At 44.7% G+C, this 21882-nt stretch overlaps 1 pseudogene; it reads left to right on the top strand.

The window, feature by feature from the left end:
* Positions 1-21429, top strand: LOC616971 (nmrA-like family domain-containing protein 1; annotated as a pseudogene).
* The last annotated feature ends 453 nt before the right edge of the window (positions 21430-21882 follow it).

Here is a 21882-nt window from a genome sequence, read left to right as displayed (position 1 = left end):
ATTTTGGTAGGTCTGATTCCTTCTGTAGGCTGTGAGGGAAGGATCTACTCCAGATCTCTCTCTTAGGCGTGTGGATGGCCACCTGAACGTTCACATGGCTTCTCCTTGTATTTTCACATTGTTTTCTTTCTGTGTTCAAATTTCCCACTTTCTCTTGATTGATTGATTGGCCATGTTGTACAGCGTGTGGGATCTTAGTTTCCTGACCAGGGATGGAACCCACACTCTTTGCAGTGGAAGCACACTCTTAACCACTGGACCACCAGAGAAATCTCCAAAATTCCCCTTTTTATAAGTAGATCAGTCATATTGGATTAGGCACATTCTAATGATCCCACTTTACCTTGACTGGACCTCTGTATATACTCTCTCTCCAAATAAGATCACATCCTGAGGTGTTGGGAGGTAGGACTTCAACCCAGGAATCTTGGAGGGGCACACTTTTACCCCAAACAGCGCCTCCATTCAAGCTTTTGTCACTTCTCAACTGTATCATTTCTTATTTGTCTCCTTAGGGGAGACCCTGCTTCCAGCAGCATCTTCTTTCAATCCATCCTCCTCTCTGCTGCCAGAGGATCACCTAAACCTGCGGTGGCTGCCAGGATAAATCCACAAACCGGCCCTCTGTCCTCTGCCTTCTGCCATCCTTCCCAGTCTTACTTCCCACCACTCAAGTAGCATTTTTGCAGCCATCTGGAGCCCTTCGTCATGATTACCCTGCCTGTGAGCTTGACTGTGTGTGGCTCCTCCTGCCTGGGATGGTCTCTCTTCCTACTCTCACTAACTGAACGCTTCATGGGGTCTTCAGGCCAGCTCCAGCGACATCTTTCCTCAGAAGCCTTCCTTAACACCCCCATTCTGGGTTTTGTGTTTTCCCTCCAGGACCTACGTTCCCTCTGCATTTCTCTCTGCTTTTCTTTTACTTACTAGTCTGTCTCCCTTACCAGAGCCTCTAGTTCAGTGCCTAGTATACCAAAAGTACTCACTACACATTTGCTGAACACATGAGTAAGTGAATAAATGAAACCTCCTTTAGAAAATTGCAGTGTCAGAGTGAGTTAGTTAGGTGGTGATAACAAAAGTTTTTACAAGGCAGGGACAAAGTCAGCGGTGGGTGTGGTAATCAGAAAGGTTTAAAATTCTCACACGCGACAGAAACTGCATTTCAGCTGCTGTCGCGGTTTGGAGGAAAGTACTGCTACTGCATTGATTCTTTGTTTGGTAACATGACCAGCAAGAAAATAATTGCAGTGTTTGGAGCAACAGGTAAAAAACTTCTTACTTTAAAAGTGTGTGCTGACTTGGCTTACTTTCTTGTTTTCCTGTTTTTAATTTCAGAGCCTGCAAGCATAAACTGAACAAAGAGCCCTTTGGAGAAAATTGAGAAAAGTCTATCATTTGCTTGCATTTCTGATGTGGTAAAGGGGCAGGGTGATTTGACTTGATTTGTTCAGAAATGATCTCAGAGGCACAAGGACATCTGACATAGTGTCTTGTTCTTGATCATGGGCTGATTTGTTGGTGTAAGTCTCATTTCAGCACAAGTTATCCGCTACAGACTTTTCTCCACTCGCTTCCTGACAAACACAAGGAGCAAATGTGAGAAGGCCATGGGCATGCAGAAGATAACTGCGTCCTGACCAGTACTGGAAGGACTCTGAAAGGACGGAGTGGGTGGGGATTAGGAGAACGCATGCCCGGACTTCTCTCATGCACAGCTGCCCGAGCCCTGAAACTGGCATTTCTGCTTCCACTCTGCCTCCCTCACAATCTGTTCTCCAACAGCTAGACCCATCTTTGCCAATCTTTCCAATCAGCTCACTCTCCGTCTGTCAGTTCTCATTCCTGCCTTTTGATGATCTATTTGAAACTTCAGATCATGGCAGGTCTCGGCTGAAAACCCCGTAACAGCGCCCCCTACATCACTCAAGTGAAACGAAAGCCCGACTATTGGCCTGCAAGACCCTTCTCGCACTTCCTCCTTTGCCATTCTCCCTCTGCCACTCTGCCTGTTCCTCACACTCCCAACTTAAGGCCTTTGCACTGGCTGCTCCCTCAGCCTAGAATAATCTTCCTTCCTTCGTCACCCACGATGTTTTCTCTCTCATGTCTTCCAAGCCCTCTCCATAACCGCTCTCCAGACTTTCCTTTTTTAATATGGCAACTTCACTCCACCCTGCCACCGTCTGACTCCCCTTCCTGCTTGATTTCTTCCTTTACCATCTTCTCTCCATACTAGGATAGAAGCTCTATGAGGACAGGGGTTTTGTCTGAAGGGAGGCAAGTGCTAAAGTGGGGAGAAAAGAGAAGTAAATTATCAAGAAACCAACAGCCATGGGCTTCCCAGGTGGCTCAGTGGTAAAGAATCTGCCTGTCAATGCAGGAGACACCAACCAGTTCAACCCCTGGTTTAGGAAGACCTCACATGCTGCAGAGCAACTAAGTCAGTTTGCCGCAGCTGCTGAAGCCTGTACCCTCTAGAGCCCATCTTCCGCAACAACAGAGGCCGCCAAAATGAGAAGCCCTCATACTGCAACTAGAAAGTAGCTCCCACTAGCCTGGACTGGAGAAAGCCCATACAGCAGGGAAGACCCAGCACAGAAGCTGCCCACATTGCCCCCAAAACAACTCCAAGAGCCAGGTATGACACTGACTTTAAAAGGAAAAAAAAGGCAATCAGATGAGGGGATGATTGTATATCGTATTAGGGCAATAGTGAAGTTGTTGGTTTTTCCTGAAAGAGATGAGAAATCACTGAAGGGTTTTGAGCAGAGTTGTGACATGATAAGACTTGGTGCTAAAGTTTCATATTGGCTTCTGTTTGGTGAAGAAGCTGTAGGGGGCAAGGGCTGAAGCAGGGAGACTTATGAGGCTGTTGCCCTAAACCAGGCATGATTGACAGTGACTTAGACTAAGGAGTGGTCATATCCCAATATGTTTTACGGAGCATTGACTTGGTTCCCTGATGGGTCAGATATCAGAGGTGAAGAATGACTCCTAAATGTTCTGGCTTGAGCAACTGAAAGAATAAAGTTGTGATTCACTGAAATGGGGAGGACCTGGAGGCAGCAGGTCAAGACAAGTCAGGAGCCCTGTTTCAGTCTCTTTAAACTTGAGTTGCTGCCTAGGCATTCAGAGTAGAAGGATGGTAAGAGCCTTGGGAGTGGCTCCTAAAGGAATCAGGTTAGAGGTGTTAAAGTTGAAGAAAGTTGACTTGCAGTTGGCTGAGGAGGTGTGCTGATTGCTTTACTGCCCAGTTTTAATCCTTTGTTCAATAACCTTGGATTTCTGGGTGTGTGTTTGGGAATTTGGGAAAGGGTTACTAGTTTGGCAGATAAAAATACAAGATGCCTAATTAAATGTGATAGGGAAAGTGTTAACCGTTACTTGTGGATGCGTTTGCATGTCAAACTCTTGAGCATCATCTCCAGTGTCTGCCATTAAAATGTTGCTCTCTTCATGGACTCACCTGCAAGGGAGCACAGCCAATATGGCTGAATTTGTCCCCTGGTTAGAGTCTTAATGAGACATCAAAGTGGGTGTGATTAGGAGAGCCAGTCCTGGTTTTGGTTCAACTCCTTTTATTTTTTCATACTTGTCCATATCGCTTGCTTCTCCATTTTATGTGGGTCCAGGCAAAGACTGTCCATCTGAAAGCTGAGAATGCAGAGCACAGAGGTTTCATTATTTGTACTTCCTTCATTCACTGATTCTTTCATTCAGTAAACAGATATTGAAAGCTTGCAGTGTTCCAGGAACTAATCTCAAAACATGATTGGCAAACGGGGATAAAGAGTAAACAATTTGTCTCCAAGGTGAACTTTAAGTTACAGTACAGTCATAAGGAAATAATTACAACAGTCAGTGTTTTGAGTTGCACCGTGTCCCTCCCCAAGTTTGTATGTTGAAACCCTAATCCCTAGTACTTCTGAATGTGACAGTATTTGCACATATACAATGTGTTATTGTATTGTTAAAGAGGTCATTTAAAGAGGTGGTTCAGTAAAGTGAGGCCATAAGAGTGGGCCACAGTCCAATCTGACCGCTGTTCTCTTGAGAAGAAGGAAGTTTGACACAGAGACACGAGGGGCTCAAGTGCGCACGGGAAAGCCCACATGAAGACACAGTGAGCAGCCTCTCTTTTCACAATCCGAGGAGAGAGGCTTCAGGCGAAATCAAGCCAGCTGAGGACACCTTGTTCATGGACTTCTGGCCTCCAGGGGTGTGAAAAATATGGGTTGGTTAAACCCCCATTCTGTAGAATCTGGTTATGGCAGTTCTAGCAAACTAATAAGGTCAACAGATTTTTTTAAATTGATTTTTAATTTTTATAGAGGCAGCATTTCAGAAATAGTGTTCTCAATGTAATATCTTCTCCAATCTCTGAGGATATTAATTCTTTAAAAATTTTCTTCTGTTCCCTGCCTTTTTTTATCTTTTCTTTTTTATCGGTTTGTTTATTTTCGTTTTACCTTTCATGCTGGAGGCTTTCCTCGAACATCTGATGAACTTTGGCTATCCATTCATATTCAGTACAAGAGCACAAAACTGGCTAAGGATCCAAAGGTAAAGTCCACTGAACGGCAGGCTGACCGGATTATCAATAATCTATCAGTTGGGGTACCCCCAAAAAGAAGTGCCACACTCTCTCAGAGAAGTTGAGAAAATTTAGTAAAGATGGGAAAGAACAGAAAGACCAAGTAAGCAACACAAAAGGACCAAAGGATAAGAGAGATGACCAAACCCTGGGAAGAGCAGCAGTGTGAAGGGGTCACCTCTGCTCCAACCCTTGGGTCCCCTGTTGATGCTCTCCTCTGGCCAGACCCAGACTGAAGGCAAAAGAGCCCACTGATGGAGTCCATACAGGGCAGCCTCTCAGGGAGCTAGGCAGGAGAGAGAACGGAAGATGTTTTTTGAACCACACACACAAAATTCAGGACAGATATGGGACCAGTTTGATGGAGGATCCCAAATATCAGTGAATGTGCAGAGTATGTGGCACCCCCCCCATAGGACATTCAGTAAATATTTGTAAAGTGGGTTAATCAGGTGAGTGATGATCATATCATGAACAGTCTTAAACATCATAAAAAGAAACTTCTGCATTTTCAACTTTAAAAAAAAAATAATAGAATAGGAACTTCTTTTGAAAGTAAAACTCTATGAAGAACCTAAAAAATGAAACCTATGACCGGTTAAGGCTTCTCTTGTGGCTCAGATGGTAAAGAATCTACCTGCAATGTGGGAGACCCAGGTTTGATCCCCAGGTTGGGAAAATCCCCTGGAGAAGGGAATGGCACCCATTCCAGCATTCTTGCCTGCAAAATTCCATGGACAGCGGAGCCTGACCAGTTAAAAGTAGAATTGCTCAGTGGACTCTGGGGTGGAGGCTCTGGTCCCCTGCTCCCCTGGCCTCCCTGTTGCCTCCGGGCTCCCCCATTCTTTCTCTCCTCCATGGCTTCTGCTAAGCTACCTCTGAGAACGCTGTGAGAAACCTAATTTGAAAACCACTCTTGCAAGCCATGGGAATGCCTCCTGAAGTAGTTAGAGCAGCAGTTTTACTCTGAGTAATTGGATTCCTTAATCAGCTTCTTTTAGTGAACATTCTTCCTGATCCTTTCTGTATTTTTTCTTCCCCAATTCTGCAGGAGCTCAGGGCGGCTCTGTGGCCGGGCCATGTTGGAGGGCAAAAAGTATGTGGTGAGAGCGCTGACCCGAGATGTGACCCAACCAAAGGCGCAGGTGCTCCGGGACCTTGGGGCCGAGGTGGTTAAAGGGGACCTGAATGACAAAGCATCGGTGGAGGCTGCCTTGAAAGGAGCCTATGGGGCCTTCCTGGTAACCAACTCCTGGGACCATTTCAGCAAAGAGAAAGAAGTGTGTCAGGTGGGACCCACGTTCAAGCCCTTTCTTTTTTCCTGCCTGGCCATGCTCCCCTCCCTGGAAGGGGGTGGGCCTCACCCCATCACTTCCCTCTGGCATTTATGAAATCCATGTACTTCAGGTGGATTATTAGGTGACTGTAAAATCAGTGTCATGTGACATCTGTCCAGAGGTGACCTTGGAGATCTGAGAGTGGTCGTGTAGTGAAGCCAGCTTTTAGAGCCTCTGATTCTTACCGTTTGTTGTCGATGGCATGTGAGGGTTGGCAGCAAGGACATCCCATGAATTAAGGTTACTCTGAGAGTGAAATGGGAAGAACAAAATGGAAGGACTATGTTTAGACTTCCGGCATAGAATTTGGAAATGAATTAGCAATGGGTACATAAGAAAAGAAGTAAGCAAACAAGCAAATGAGCCACAAGGATGAACTCCAGGGAAAATGAAAATTTGTAGAAAAGGTGAATGTGACCATAAAATATCGCGTGGGTCTGCTTCACCCATGTTAGCACTGATGAATGATGTAGCCCCAAATATGATATTCTGAGGATGAAAAAAAGGCAGTTGTGTATGTATGTGATGGTTATGGTGGTGGTGGGCTGTATGTGTGAGAATACTGTTGTGCTGTTGTTAAGATATGTCCAACTCTTTGCGACCAATGGACTGTAGCCCACCAGGCTCTTTTATCCAGAGGATTTCCCAGGCAAGGATACTGGAGTGGGTTGCTGTTTCCTTCTCCAGGGGGTCTTCCCTGACCCAAAGATCAAACTCGCTTCTCCTGCTGCATCTCCTGCATTGCTGGTGGATACTTTACCACTGAGCCACCAGGGAAGCCCATGTGAGAGAGACAGAGAGAGGGAGAGAGAGCGCTGATGATGAGGCTCATCTGTTATAGTAGAAATTTAGTAGATGATTCCTTAAACTGAGAAAAATCGAGAATTAGCAGTATAAACATGTTATTTAGAAATAAAAAGCAGCTAAAAGAGATGAAAATGAGCACGTAGAATATCAGGAATGAGCCCATAGAATTTCTGGAAAGTAGTTATCACCATGGGGGTACAGCGAACTTTTCTGTCATTAAAAGATCTACTTATAGTAGTATTATAAGATCCCTTCCCCTATGCCAGTACTATTTGCAAATTATACATAAGTTTAAATAGAAAATATGAAGATTAGATTTTTAAAATGTAATGAATGGGGTCAGACTTTTTCAGAAATGGTAAAATTCAAAAAAATTAAGAGCAGGATTGAACCATTTTAGGAATGTCTGTTAATTACGTCACTTACAGCTTGTCTTTAAGTGATAAATTTAGGAAGGGCTTATTTTAGGAACTCTGAGTTCTAATTCTGATATTCACTCACTGTGGAATGTAGGGGTACAAGTCATTTCTCTGTCTCACTTTCTCAACCTAAGCCAGATTAGTTATGTCTTCTCTGTCTGGTATGGGGTTTTGTGAGGAAAAGAAGGAAAAAAGAGAGAGGGAGAGGAAGGATGAAGGAGCTTTGAAAAAAATGGAACTAAAACTACAAAAAAGAAAATATATGTACATCCATGCATGCTTGTATGTGTGTGTGTGTTTATAAAAACCAATTATATACATATATATCTCCCTCCATTTTGCCCTCAGTATCCAAATGGTGAACAGATATACTCTATCATCAGAAAACATCACACACTGCTTTCTCAGGTATCCCTGAGCTTCTTATATATATATATATAATGTGGTAGTGGATCACAGAGTACTGAGCCCAGAGGCAGGGGCCGGATTCCTTACTGTTTGCACCAGAAGATGGGTTCAGCATTTTGACACAATGGAGCCTCTGCTCCTGGATCCTGGTGGCCTCTCCTATGATCTGAGGCTGGGAAAATCCCCTCCAAGGAGCACAGTAAGAGAAAGGCGGGTGGGTAGAGGACCCAGAACCAGCCCCCCAGTCTGCATGCAAATTCAACCTTCTCTATAAGGCGTCTACCTTTGTCCCTCAGGGCAAGGTGGTGGCTGATGTTGCCAAGAGCCAGGGTCTGAAGCACGTGGTGTACAGCGGCCTGGAGAACGTCAAGCGCCTGACAAACGGCAAGCTGGAGGTGCTGCACTTTGACGGGAAGGGAGAGGTGGAGGAGTATTTCTGGTCCATTGGCGTTCCCATGACCAGCGTCTGAGTGGCAGCTTACTTTGAAAACTTTCTTGGCCCATTGAAACCGGTGAAGGCCTCTGATGGAGATTACTACACCCTGGGTACGTGGAGGGTTGGAATGAAACTACCCTGACACCAGCTTTCCTGCTGCCCAGCCTCCTATTCCCCTCCTTCCTCTCTCCGCATGCCATCCGAGTGCCTGCTGTGTGGTTGGCTCTGGGTGAAGTGCTGACAGGGGCCCAGCATTGTCCTAGATTTCCCGGGAAGCTGGATCTTGGGCTGGAAACACCAAGGATTACACTTCCTGTCTCATCCAGCTGACGCTCCTCATATAAGCAGTGAGCCATGTGGCCTCAGGCCTCAGTTTCCTCATGTCTAATAGGAAAGTTGGACAAGATGACTTTCCCTTCTAGCTCATCTCTCTGCCCTTCTGTGGCCACAGGGAACACATTCTTCTCTTGACCTGGATCTCAGGGTCAGAATCCTGAGAGGGTCCATGGCCACCCTGAATGCACCCGAGCTTGTCTGATCTCAAGCTAAGCAGGATTGGGCTGGTTAGTACTTGGATGGGAGAATCCTGAGAGGGACACTGACTCCCTGGGAACGGGTTTCCAGCCCTGCCTGCAGAGTCTGGTTCCATAAGTCTGGTCTGGGGCCTGCAAGACTATAGTTCTAACCAGGACTCCTGGTAATTCCAATGCTGCCAGTCCACTGGCCAGCACTCCCCTGCCCTTTGGGGACATTTTCTTTGCCCATAGTCCAGGGTGGCTCTGTAGCATGGAGGGAGTGTGAGAGAATCAGTGACTGCAAGTCAGTCTTTCTTCCCTGCCGAATAATTAAGACTTACCAGGGACGTAACTCGTGTCAAAGTAGATCTGAGCCTGGAGTGCCTGCCACATGTCACGGATGACTTGGGTAATAGTTCAGCAGGTGACCAGATAAGTATGTAAATGTGATACATCGCTTCACCCCACTTCCCTTCTTCCTATGCCTCTACCAGATTTCAGAAGCCTGCACACGTGACATTTCCCAGGTTCTAAGCTAGGATATTATAATCTATGAATTAGATTGGCCCTAGGTGAAGAGGTGATGCTTTAAACTTCTGCTGGTATCCAGTCCCATTTGAGTTGCCTACATTTGTAAAAGGAAATGGCAACCCACTCCAGTGCTCTTGCCTGGAGAATCCCATGGATGGAGGAGCCTGGTGGGCTACAGTCCATGCGGTTGCAAAGAATAGGACACGACAGCGACTTCACTTTCACTTTCACTTTCTTTCATGTTTGTAAAACCCAGCCTCAGGTATCCCTGAGCCTCATCCTCTCCCTTCCGTCAAGCGCCGCCCCCTCCATAGGGAATAGCTCCCTGCCACCACCCCGCCCCCACCACACACACCATGCTATACTATGCTAAGTCACTTCAGTCGTGTCCGACTCTGTGCGACCCCATAGACGGCAGCCCACCAGGCTCCGCTGTCCCTGGGATTCTCCAGGCAAGAACACTGGAGTGGGTTGCCATTTCCTTCTCCAATATATGAAAGTGAAAAGTGAAAGTGAAGTCGCTCAGTCGTGTCCGACTCTTAGCGATCCCATGGATTGCAGCCTAACAGGCTCCTCCTTCCATGGGATTTTCCAGGCGAGAGTACTGGAGTGAGGTGCCATTGCCTTCTCCTACACACACACCATAGGGAATATCTAGCATTTACTGAAGACTTACTGGGTGTTTGGTGTCTGTTTCACAGATGGGGAAACTGAGGCACAGATAGATTAACTTTGCCAAGATCAATAGTAAGGTAGAACCAGAACTTGAACTCTGGTAATCTGACTCCAGAACCATACTCTTTTAATGGAAAAAAAAAAATTGTTTTTTTTTGGTCTCACAATCAGGCAAGTGGGATCTTAGTTCCCCAACCAGGGATTGAAATCGTGCCCCCTGAGGTGGAAGTGCAGAGTCTTAACCACTGGACCACCAGAGAATTCCAGAACCATATTCTTTCTTTTTTTGCAGTCAATAAGAAATTTACTTGTTTTAAAAAAATCCAAATGCCAGCATTGTCCAGAAAAATTTAACAGGTTTATTTATAATTGTTATAAAGTTGAACTGATGAGACTTGTTCACTGAAACATTCTGACATTCGTTAATGTTTTATGTCCCACATTTATATTAAAAATTCGCACACAAATGAAAATGGAAAAACTGCCAATACCTCATTTCTGTCCCCTATTTTTCCATTTGCAATCATATACTTAGGTACCTTTTGACCCCATGGAAAAAAAATATCTAACGTTCAGAACTACCAGTAGCAGGAAGAAGATAATTTTTTTTTAAAGACTGAAATGTTTACCATCTTAGTGGATTCTTAAGCACGTTCTCCACATATGCGGCATGCTAGCTGGATGTCTTATGGCATAATTGTTACACGTTTGGCATAGCACACAGGTTGGTGTCTTCAAAAAGGCCAACAAGATAGGCCTCATTTGCCTTCTGCAAAGCACCAATAACTGCTCTCTGGAAGCGCAGATCTGTTTTGAAGTCCTGAGCAATTTCCCACACCAGATGCTGGAAGGGGAGTTTGTGAATCAGAAGTTCAGTGGACTTCCGATAACGTCTAATTTCACGGAGTGCCACAGTACCAGGCCTGTAAAGATGAGGTTTCTTCACTCCTCCAGTAGAGGGCGCATTCTTGCGAGCAGCTTTTGTAGTGAGTTGCTTCCTCTGTGCTTTACCGCTGGTTGATCTGCCTACATACGAGCCATGGTATAGAGACCTTACTTAACCCTTTCTTCTTTGGCTGGAGCTAAGCGAGCTAGAGGCGACGCTGGCCGGCTGCGAACAGAATTCCAGAACCACTGTCCCTTAGCATCTTTTAAACTCAGCCCAAGAACTTCAATCTTCAAATAAAAGCAAACCTCAGAGTCAGAATAGACTTGATTCTGAATGCCTCAAAAACAGAGACTGCCTTTTTACAATTATAAGATGTAATTTATTTATAATATAATTTATTTATATTTATAAATTTATATATTTTATAATTATAATTTATATTTATAAATTTATATATGTTATAATTTATGCAGAGGAATGAGCAGACATTTTGCCTACCCAGATATCAGGTAGGAGATTAATTTTGCTGAAAAAAGACAAACTGTGACATTTAGTTCCTGGCTGCTAAACCTTAAGTCACTTTTACACTGGACTGGACTTCAGAGACCTTGACTCTTGTCCTGGCCTGTTGTTTTCTAACTGTAAGGCACTGGGTGAGTCAATAGACTTAGATTCTTCAGTTTAAAAACCAGCAGTGCTGGGGCTAGATCACGTCCACATTGGGTTCCAGCCTCAGGAGTGTGGGCTTCTGGGAATCTGTGAGAGGCTGTGCCCACCCGTAGGAAGGGCACAGAATTCGGAGTGATGGATGAGGGCTTGAGTTCTGCTGCTTGCTGGCTGAGTAACCTCAGGCAACTCCCTGATATTGCTATGTTTCAAGGTTGTTTTGAGGATTAAACCAGCCAATATGTTTGCTAACTGATTCATTCAATAAATATTTGAAGGCCTCCAACGTGCCAGTCACTTACTTTACTTTACTGGGGATTCAGTAATAAACCACTCAAAGCAGACAAAGCTCTGCCCTCATTAATGGAGAAGGCAATGGCAGCCCACTCCAGTACTCTTGCCTGGCAAATCCCATGGACCGAGGAGTCTGGTAGGCTGCAGTCCATTGGGTTGTGAAGAGTCAGACACGACCGAGCGACTTCACTTTCACTTTTCACTTTCATATATTGGAGAAGGAAATGGCAACCCACTCCAGTGTTCTTGTCTGGAGAATCCCAGGGACAGCGGAGCCTGGTGGGCTGCCGTCTATGGGGTCGCACAGAGTCGGACACGACTGAAGCGACTTATCAGCCCTCATTAAGCTCATATTCTGGTCGAGGAGGTAGACAGCAGAGAAGCATAATAGAGAAGTAAAATGTATTATATGTTAGAAAGCGATAAGTGCTCTAAAAAAATAAGGCTGAGTAAAGTGTATGTGGAGTGTTAGCAGTAAGCGTGGTGTGTGAAATTTAAATTAGGGGATTGGTGGGCTTCTTTGAGAAGGTGACATCTGAGCAACTTCTGATAGAGGTAACTAACTGGCTTTGTGAATATTCAGGGGAAGACATTTTCAGGCAGACAGAATAGCCAGTGTGGTTGGATCGGAGCAGGTTGGGGGCTTGGGGAGAGGGGAGTAGGAGGTGAGGCCAGAGGTAGTAGAGGGTCTGGTCCTGTAAGCCATGGTTTTTCTCCTGAGAGACACAGAGAACCATTGGAGGGGTCTGGGCAGATATGACATGAGCTAACTTTAGTTTTTACAGAATCACTCTGACTTTTGTGTTGAAAAGAGACTGTGGAAGGGCAAGAGTGGAATTGGAAATAAGGGGCCCAACTTTGCAATAAACCAAGTCAGAGATGGTGGTGGCTTTGTTGTTCAGTCGCTGAGTTGTGTCTGACTCTTTGCGACCCCATAGACTACAGCACACCAAGCTTCCCTGTCTTTTGCTATCTCCCAGAGTTTGCTCAGATTCGTGTGCACTGAATTGGTGATGCCATCTAACCATCTCATCCTCTGCCGCCTCCTTCTTCTCCTGCCCTCAATCTTCCCCGACATCAGCGTCTTTTACGAGTTAGCTCTTCTCAGATGGTGGCTTAGACTAGGGTAATGCCAGTGAGGATGGTGAGAAGTCTTCAAATTCTAGACACTATGAATACGACTACAAAAAAAAAAAAAGGATCTGGGGTGGGAGACAAATGTCAAGGTTGAATCTAAGATTTTTAACTTCAGAAACTGGAATCATAGAGTTGCCATTAACTGAGAAGGAAGTCTGTAGCAGAAGCAGGTTGTCCAGGAATTCATTTTGGGGCACAGTGAGTTTCTAATGTCTTTTAAACATTAAAATGTAAAATGTCATTAAACATTTAAGTAAGGATATTGAGTAGGACATGGGACAAATGCATCTGGAGCTGAACAGAGATATTGGGGTTTTTACACACAGAAGATGCTTCAGTTCAGTTCAGTTGCTCAGTCGTGTCTGACTCTTTGTGACCCCATGAATTGCAATACGCCAGGCCTTCCTGTCCATCACCATCTCCCGGAGTTCACTCAAAATAACATCCATCGAGTTATCTCATCCTCTGTCATCCTCTTTTCCTCCTGCCCTCAATCCCTTCCAGCATCAGAGTCTTTTCCAATGAGTCAACTCTTTGCATGAGGTGGCCAAAGTACTGGAGTTTCAGCTTTAGCATCATTCCTTCCAAAGAACACCCAGGACTGATCTCCTTTAGGATGGACTGGTTGGATCTCCTTGCAGTCCAAGGGACTCTCAAGAGCCTTCTCCAACACCACAGTTCAAAAGCATCAAATCTTCGGCACTCAGCTTTCTTCACAGTCCAACTTTCACATCCATACATGACTACTGGAAAAACCATAGCCTTGACTAGATGGACCTTTGTTGGCAAAGTAATGTCTCTGCTTTTCAATACGCTATCTAGGTTGGTCATAACTTTCCTTCCAAGGAGAAAGCGTCTTCTAATTTCATGGCTGCAATCACCATCTGCAGTGATTTTGGAGCCCCCCAAAATAAAGTCTGACACTGTTTCCCCATCTATTTCCCATGAAGTGATGGGACCAGATGCCATGATCTTCGTTTTCTGAATGTTGAGCTTTAAGCCAACTTTTTCACTCTGCTCTTTCACTCTCATCAAGAGGCTTTTTAGTTCCTCTTCACTTTCTGCCATAAGGGTGGTGTCATCTGAATATCTGAAGTTATTGATATTTCTCCCAGCAATCTTGATTCCAGCTTGTGCTTCTTCCAGCCCAGCATTTCTCATGATGTACTCTGCATATAAATTAAATAAGCAGGGTGACAATGTACAGCCTTGACGTACTCCTTTTCCTATTTGGAACCAGTCTGTTGTTCCATGTCCAGTTCTAACTGTTGCTTCCTGACCTGCATATAGGTTTCTCAAGAGGCAGGTCAGGTGGTCTGGTATTCCCATCTCTTTCAGAATTTTCCACAGTTTATTGTGATCCACATAGTCAAAGGCTTTGGCATAGTCAGTAAAGCAGAAGTAGATCTTTTTCTGGAACTCTCTTGCTTTTTCCATGATCCAGCAGATGTTGGCAATTTGATCTCTGTTCCTCTGCCTTTTCTAAAACCAGTTTGAACATCTGGAAGTTTACGCTTCACGTGTTGCTGAAGCCTGGCTTGGAGAATTTTGAGCATTACTTTACTAGCGTGTGAGATGAGTGCAATTGTGTGGTAGTTTGAGCATTCTTTGGCATTGCCTTTCTTTGGGATTGGAATGAAAACTGACCTTTTCCAGTCCTGTGGCCACTGTTGAGTTTTCCAAATTTGCTGACATATTGAGTGCAGCACTTTTACAGCATCTACTTTCAGGATTTGAAATAGCTCAACTGGAATTCCATCACCTCCGCTAGCTTTGTTCGTAGTGATGCTTTCTAAGGCCCACTTGACTTCACATTCCAGGATATCTGGCTCTAGGTGAGTGATCACACCATCGTGATTATCTTGGTCGTGAAGATCTTTTTTGTACAGTTCTTCTGTGTATTCTTGCCACCTCTTCTTAATATCTTCTGCTTCTGTTAGGTCCATACCATTTCTGTCCTTTATCGAGCCCATCTTTGCGTGAAATGTTCCCTTGGTATCTCTAATTTTCTTGAAGAGATCTCTAGTCTTTCCCATTCTGTTGTTTTCCTCTATTTCTTTGCATTGATGGCTGAGGAAGGCTTTCTTATCTCTTCTTGCTATTCTTTGGAACTCTGCATTCAGATGCTTATATCTTTCCTTTTCTCCTTTGCTTTTCGCTTCTCTTCTTTTCACAGCTATTTGTAAGGCCTCTCCAGACAGCCATTTTGCTTTTTTGCATTTCTTTTCCATGGGGATGGTCTTGATCCCTGTCTCCTGTATAATGTCATGAACCTCCGTCCATAGTTCATCAGGCACTCTATCTATCAGATCTAGTCCCTTAAATCTATTTCTCACTTCCACTGTATAATCATAAGGGATTTGATTTAGGTCATACCTGAATGGTTTAGTAGTTTTCCCTACTTTCTTCAATTTAAGTCTGAATTTGGCAATAAGGGATTCATGATCTGAGCCACAGTCAGCTCCTGGTCTTGTTTTTGCTGACTGTATAGAGCTTCTCCATCTTTGGCTGCAAAGAATATAATCAATCTGATTTAGGTGTTGACCATCTGATGGTGATGGCCATGTATAGAGTCTTCTCTTGTGTTGTTGGATGAGGGTGTTTGCTATGACCACTGCGTTCTCTTGGCAAAATTCTATCAGCCTTTGCCCTGCTTCATTCTGTATTCCAAGGCCAAATTTGCCTGTTACTCCAGGTGTTTCTTGACTTCCTACTTTTGCATTCCAGTCCTCTATAATGAAAAGCACATCTTTTTCGGGTGTTAGTTCTAAAAGGTCTTGGAGGTCTTCAAAGAACCGTTCAACTTCAGCTTCTTCAGCGTTACTGGTTGGGGCATAGACTTGGATTACTGTGATATTGAATGGTTTGCCTTGGAAACGAACAGAGATCATTCTGTCGTTTTTGAGATTGCATCCAAGTACTGCGTTTTGGACTCTTTTGTTGACCATGATGGCTACTCCATTTCTTCTAAGGGATTCCTGCCCGCAGTAGTAGATATACTGGTCATCTGAGTTAAATTCACCCATTCCTTCTTTACTAAGAAGATGCCTGCTGCTGCTGCTGCTAAGTCACTTCAGTCGTGTCTGACTCTGTGTGACCCCATAGACCGCAGCCACCAGGCTCCCCCATCCCTGGGATTCTCCAGGCATGAACACTGGAGTGGGTTGCCATTTTCTTCTCCAATGCATGAAAGTGAAAAATGAAAGTGAAGTTTCTCAGTCGTGTCCGACTCTTAGCGACCCCATGGACTGCAGCCTACCAGGCTCCTCCATCCATGGGATTTTCCAGGCAAAGTACTGGAGTGGGGGTGCCATTGCCTTCTCCAAGAAGATACCTAGTAAATGGTAGTTCTTTTTTTTTTTTAAATCAATACCCAGGTATTATGATATTTTCTCAAACAAACCTTATAATTGCATAGATGGTAGCGACTCAGTGTTACATGGTGTTCCCATACCTTTTGTTTAACTGGTTGATTAAATCAGATTGACGGGACCTACCAAGGATGTGACATAATTAGCTATTTTTATCTTTTTATTTTTTAAACTAGCACTGCCAATGGGGGATGTACCAATGGATGGTATCTCGGTTGCTGATATTGGAGCTGTCGTCTGCAGCATCTTTAATTCTCCAGAGGAGTTTGTGGGCAAGGCCGTGGGTCTCAGTGCAGAAGCGTTGACCATACAGCAGTATGCTGATGTTCTGTCCAAGGGTTTGGGGAAAGAAGTCTGAGATGCAAAGGTGAGTTTTTAAGAAACATAAACATGATCACAGGAGGTCACATCCCACTAACTTATAAATTCTGGGAGACTTTTCACAGATTTGAGCAGGGTTGATCTGAGGCTATCGGAAGAAATTGGAGAGGATTCCTGTTCCATGAATCTGTCTTCATCTGTTGGTGCATCTGAATCCTACCCTTAAGACATTATTGCTTTGGCTTCAGATTAATCAGCTTATTAAAATGCAATTCCTTTTGGGTGGAAAGAACTTAGACTCTGAAGACCAAGGTACAACGTTCTCATATACACCGTCCTATCCCTCCCCTCCCAGGGACTCATTGCTGATCAGGCCAGTGTGCCAGAGTTAGCCATCATCAGGCAAGGCACTTAGCCTCTCTGAGTTGTGGCCTCCTCATTCACAAAGTGGATGAGAGTATCTACCTGGGGCGTTTTGTGAAAATTGGGGTATATTCAGGGAGCTTAGGCTAGTGTTTGGCATATAACAAGCATATCTCAAGGACCTGTTATATACCTGGTGCTACCTTTGAGGACGTCACAGCAGAGTTGGGGTGAAAATCTCACACATGTGACGTCACAGTGATCAGACAAGAGCAGAACGCTGTGGTGCTTGATTGTGTTGCCCACACTCTCTGCTCTACGGGCGGTCAGAGAGGGTAGGAGAAGGTTTCACGGAAGGAGTAGCTTCAAGGTGGTCCTTGAGTCTGGGCAAGACTGCGTATGGGTGAAGGGAGCGATAGAGCTGGCCTGACAAGTTCTAGAATCAACAGGAATGAACTGGAGGCAGTCTGGGGAAGTGAGCAAGTCCTGGTTCTGCCCTTATCCCTCTGGGGACTCTTGGGAAGTTACTTAACTTCTCCATGGTTGTGTGTGCGTGTTCAGTCATGTCTGACTCTTTGCGACCCCCTGGCCTGTAGCTCACCAGGTTCCTCTGTCCATGGAATTCCCCAGGCAAGAATATTGGAGTGGGTTGCCTTTCCCTTCTCCAGGGGATTTTCCTGTCCCAGGGGTGGAACCCATGTCTCCTGAGTCTCCTGCATTGGCAGGCGGATTCTTTACCACTGAGCCACCTGGGAAGCAGACTTAACCTCTCCAGACTCCCTTAGTTGATATGTTAAAGAAGATTAGTACACCTGCCATAGGCTTGTTGCGAGGATGTGGTGAGACCCATGTGGGAAAGGCTAGCATTGGGTCTGGCATTTAGTAAGCCCTCGATAACGAACTGGGTTGGAATGGCCTGGGCTTGAGTGTGGCCACGACAGACCTTTTATGGAGAAGTGAGGGCAATGGTTCATCCTGAGTGCTTCCAGCCATTTCTCCAAGCAGCTGTTGTCCGAGGATGGAGAGAGAACAGTGTTTCTGAGAAGGAAGTGTGCATCTGTGTGTGCCTGGCCTGCACACTGTCGCATCTGAAAGGAGGACCCTACCTTCCCTCAGGCTGGCAGGCATCAACTAACACGGCCCTTTGCCTCTCCTGGCTGCTGTTCTCCCATCTGTGAAAGGAGAGTGTAGTCTGGATAGTTTCTCAGGTTCTGCCCAGCACTGACATTTCTCCAGAGCAGAGAGAGTCCCTTCCTTTTTACAGAGTTCGAGTCTGCTTTTGCAAATTAGGATTGATTGGAACACACCCACACTTTCGTTTGTGTATTGCCTCTGGCTGGTTTCAGGATACATTGGTAGATCTGAGCAGTTGTGACAGAGACCATATGGCCTAAAAGCCTTAAATATTTATACCTAGCCCTTCAAGAGTAAGTTTGGTGAATCTGATCTAGAATGTTTCCTAGAGTTAGGGGCAGAGGGTTGGTTTTCATTTTCATCGCATCTCTTGGGCCAGTGAATCTTGAGAGGCTGTCTAGACTCCCATTTCACCTGTTCAGGTACTGGCCCTGTGAGGAGGCCGACAGATATTTTGGGGAGAAAACTATTGTAGGTATCAATCCAGCTATAAAACCACATTTGGGGATCTTACTGAAAACCACTCAAATTTCATGGAGAAAATGTTACTCCCAAGCCCAAGAAGTCATCACTCATTCAAAAGATGTACTTATGAGAACATCTGCAAAGTCATCTATCCCTGGGTGCAAATTTACTATTTAGTGACTGACCCCTCTCCTAGTACTTTGCATTTGGGTCTTGTATTCATTTTGTCTGTGGGGTCTGAACTCTATAAAGAAGAAGGGGCTGCTGCTGCTAAGTCGCTTCAGTCGTGTCCGACTCTGTGTGACCCCATAGATGGCAGCCCACCAGGCTCCCCCGTCCCTGGGATTCTCCAGGCAATAACACTGGAGTGGGTTGCCATTTCCTTCTCCAGTTCTTAGAAACTACTTTGACTTAAAGCCACTGGTGCTTGTCTGGAGTAGAAAAAGGCTTACAGGCTGCGGTACTCTGGGGAAGGATGCATGTGGCCACAAGGTGGCGCTCCAGCCCTGGCAGTCTGACTTTCCCTGTCTGTTCAGAAGGTCGCTGTTTGCTTAATTTGCTTCAGTGACTACCCCTTCACCCCCGACCCCACTCCTGAACTCCCCAGAATAAACTCCCATCAGAAACTCTGATCTGGCTGAAACTGCCTGTCTAACTCCAAAAGGGACAGTGTTCTCTCAGAAAAGTGAGACACAACAGAGCAAATCTCTTTTCTTCAAAAACCTGCAGAAAAGAATCCCTTATTTTCCTGAGGAATATTAGTTACCAAAGTTACAGGATGAGAGAGTAACTCAAGGAGACAGACATTTTAGAAGTCATCTTCATGCTTCTTTGATGGTGTTCTATTTTCAAATTCACTAAAATTTAAAAATGTTTTCTGATTTCAAAAATGAGAAATGCTTATGGCAGAAAATACAGAAATTTATTTTAAAAAAGAATATAAAAGTCACATTGTTTAATCTATCAGAGATAGTAACTGTTAAGATTTGTACATTTTCTTCTAGTCTTTTCCCAATATATATGTAATAAAATTAAAACAACATGCCAAGTACCGTTTTGTATCTGGCTTTTTCACTTGACATTAAATTATGAGCATATATTTCTATTCAATTTTTTAAAAAATATTGACTGCATAATATTTCTAGTGTAGATGTACCATAGTTACCATAGTTTATTTTACCATTCCTCTATTTTTTGGATATGCAGATTGTTCTTGATTTTTCATTATTATAAATGGCATGACAGTCATTGTTTTATATGAGTTTGCACCTGTCACATTATTCTAAGGCCAGATAGAGGTTAGAGTTTTCGGAGCGAGGTTAGAGTTTATTGCTGGAGGCTAAAGACTGATTATATTGGATCCAATAGTTAGAAATGTTCTTAATGGGAATCCCATGGTGATCCAGTGGTTAGGGCTCTGAGCTTCTCCTGAAGGGGGCAAGATTTTGATCCCTGGTCAGGGAACTAAGATTCTACATACCATGTATCATGGTCAAAAAAAAAGAAGAAGAAGAAAGAAAGAAGGAAAGAAATGGTCTTAGTTGATGCAGATGGCGTCACTATAGATCCACTTAGTGTCAGAAGGGTTTTGCAGAGGGTGACAGAGGGTGACTCAGTGGGTGTGTGATGGGCAGTGTTTGTTGGGCCTGGCCCTGGCAGAGGCTGCATGGCTGAAGTTCAGATGCTTGTTTCCAATCAGGAGGGAAGGATGGAGAGTCTAGTGCCTTGATGCTTCATGGAGGGCTTGATGGGTTGAAGATCTCCAAGGAATGCTGAGGAATCCCAGGAGGAAATGTATATGAAAACTAGTCAGATAAAGGGGCTATACACCCATGGTACCTTATCCCAAGTGCTTGTGGCCAGAAGCAATTCAGCTTTCAGAATCTTTCAGCTTTTAGATGGGTTTATGTCTGTATCACCATCAGGGGCTGGGGCAGGACCCTATAACCAAACATATCAATATCTCTGCAGAGAAAGACAGGGCAATTTCCACTAAACAGGATGAAGACTATAAATAACTTCTCATAAGTTTAGATAAGGTTTTGCCTCCAAATTGGTTCAGGAAAGTCAGTATGTTGCCAAATTGCCCATGAAAAAAATTTCAGTGTTTCTTGGGTCTTGGGATTAGGCAAAAGAATTTGGATTTGTATCATCATGAAAGTGAACAAGTTCTTCTCCAACTGCTTTAAATGAGGGCTATAACATTTCCTGTTGTTTCTTTTCTTTCCTTCTTTTTTAACTTGTTCTTAAAAGATCACCCCAGAGGCTTACCAGAAGCTGGAATTTCCTGGAGCAAAGGAAATGGCCAACATGTGTCGGTTCTATCAAATGAAGCCAGACCGTGACATTCAGCTCACCCACCGACTGAATCCCAAAGTCAAAAGCTTCAGCCAGTTCATCTCAGAGAACCAGGCAGCCTTGAAGAGCTCCTAAACTGTTCACACAGGCCTCTGAGAATGCAGTGTTCTTCCTCCCAGATCCTGGTCTTCTCTAGAGCACTAAATCTATGTTTATAGAACAGATAGCTTAGAATACAGTTGTTGTACCCTGAAGGCTTCCCTGGGTTGGGTGTGGGGCGGGGGCCGGGGCGGGCGGTAGGACGCTGCAGAGCTGATTGACGCAGTAATTGACCCACAAGTAACGTTCCAGCTGCTAATAAAGGTAGCACACTTGTCAGGCTAAGTGAGAAGCTCCCAGCCTGCCACCCTTTGTAGTTCTCTCTTCCCAACCAACAGCCATGTTGCCTTGAAGTCTCCGGCCTGAGCAACTTGGAGCTCCTTCCCTCTCACAAATCAGTGGGGATGGGGGGACCCTCAGCTTTCTCCTTCATAAGTGACCTTGAGGCCTGTTTCTGGAACTCTCATAGACAACTCCAGTTTTTTCAAGCGCGTTGTCACTTCTCTGTGAGGTTTTAAGTGATTTTAATTTTCTTAAAAATCTTTGTAGAGGGTTTTCTGGGGAACTCGGTGTTCAGTGAACAAGTGTTGGAAATGGAAATTCAGTTTTGCTTCAAGGTTGGAAGCTCATCTCTGATTCAGTCATTAAATCAGCTGTTGAATCATCACTCAGTTACTCGTCTTTTCACTCACCCACCCCTCATTTATCCATCCCACAGCTTTCTTTTCAGCACCAGCACCAATGGTACATTTGTAGGCCTTGCTCCCCTCCTGTTTTCTTATTGGAGTGGTCCATTCTCCAAAGGTTGCCATGGCCCCTTTTCAGTTTGTGGTTGGGTTTGTGTCATGCCAGGGCAAGAGGGGGGCTATGTCACTACTTAGCGACAAGTGAAGCCCAGAGCCTGTGCAGTGGGTAAAGTCCAGGAGCTTGAGACCATGTCTGGCAAAAGGTAGTAAAGTGGAAAAAGAAGGTGATGGAAGTGCCCCCAGGGTGTCCTTTTCTGTTGCTAGCTTAGCATTTTTCTTTTTTTTTAGCTTAGCATTTTTCTATCCCATATTGTAATTGTCTTGCTTACTAGCCTTCCTCTTGACTGTGAGAGATGTGGACCCCTTTTTACCCC

This window comes from Bos taurus, chromosome 1 (genome assembly GCF_002263795.3).
Source record: "Bos taurus isolate L1 Dominette 01449 registration number 42190680 breed Hereford chromosome 1, ARS-UCD2.0, whole genome shotgun sequence".
NCBI classification, from domain to species: domain Eukaryota; kingdom Metazoa; phylum Chordata; class Mammalia; order Artiodactyla; family Bovidae; genus Bos; species Bos taurus.
This window is presented reverse-complemented; position numbering and strand designations above follow the sequence as displayed.